Source organism: Propithecus coquereli, unplaced genomic scaffold (genome assembly GCF_000956105.1).
Source record: "Propithecus coquereli isolate 6110/MARCELLA unplaced genomic scaffold, Pcoq_1.0 Scaffold196, whole genome shotgun sequence".
NCBI lineage: Eukaryota > Metazoa > Chordata > Mammalia > Primates > Indriidae > Propithecus > Propithecus coquereli.
This window is the reverse complement of record NW_012144522.1, coordinates 1,830,565-1,831,668: the sequence shown is the minus strand read 5'-3', so window position 1 is coordinate 1,831,668 and position 1,104 is coordinate 1,830,565.

The window sequence follows — 1,104 nt, the reverse complement described above, 5'->3', positions numbered from 1 at the left end:
AGGGACTGTTTATGGCCCACATCTGGATGCACTGTCCGCTCTCTGTAGACCGGGATTAGAGAAGCTGCCTGTGGAAGTCACGTATTAATGTGCATAATTACCTGCTAAATTCTGGAAAAGGAGACCAATAAGGGGATATATTTCAAGCCTTACTTTGTTACTCTTGACTCCAGGCTCTTAATTACTTGGAATGGAATGGAAAGTTGAAACAGAGATGTGAGTGCTAGAAGATGCTTTATTCCATCATGTATTTTAAAATATGAAATCAATATAAATATCTAACTGCAGGATATTTTTTAAAACCATTCTCAGCACTTCCCTCCATGGCAACTGGCGTTTCCGCAGAGACCCTTGTGCTGCTGCTCAGAAATCAGAGCAGAACTTCTTTCTCATCACAGAGGATGGGGCCATATTGTCATTCTGCCTGTTGTTATTAAATGTTACGTTTCTTTCATTTTTAACTCCACATAGCATACATATTTGTTTTATAGTAAAACTGCAGGCAGTGATGCACTTAGGTGCTAAGATGTAAAGCGTCCACCTTCATGTCTACCCTTCCGCCCTCCCTCACGTGTCATTGGGGAATCACTGTGGTCAGTTCTGTTGCCAGATCGCCACAAGCCTTCTACAAATGTATTTGTACGTCATTATGAGATTTTAGAAAAAATTCTTCATTGAATGTTTTGTTGTGATATTAGTATTTTATCCTGCCAGTTTTGAAAATTTGCATGTTTTCATGTTAAGAAACATGATAGCTTGTTTTTTTATATCCTTGTCGGTGTGTTTTCTGAGTAAAGACAGGTGGGTCTTTCCTTTTCCCACTGTTGCAAAGAATGCCACACTGCCTGCCTCTGAGCATCCTGACTTCACTGCGGATGTCTGCGGGGTCATGCAGGTTAGGCAACTGGAAAAGTGTTGCTTCTACTAGCAGGATTCATTTCCTGTTGTCTTAGATCTGGCAAAATTTCCTCCTTAACGCCAGCTGCAAAGATAACCCTGTCACACCAAGACCATGTGAGATTTTCCACTCATTTAAGTAAAATTTAGTACTGTGTTCTTTTTATATTTGGGAAAAATAGGAACCCTTTTTCTTTATATTTTCCA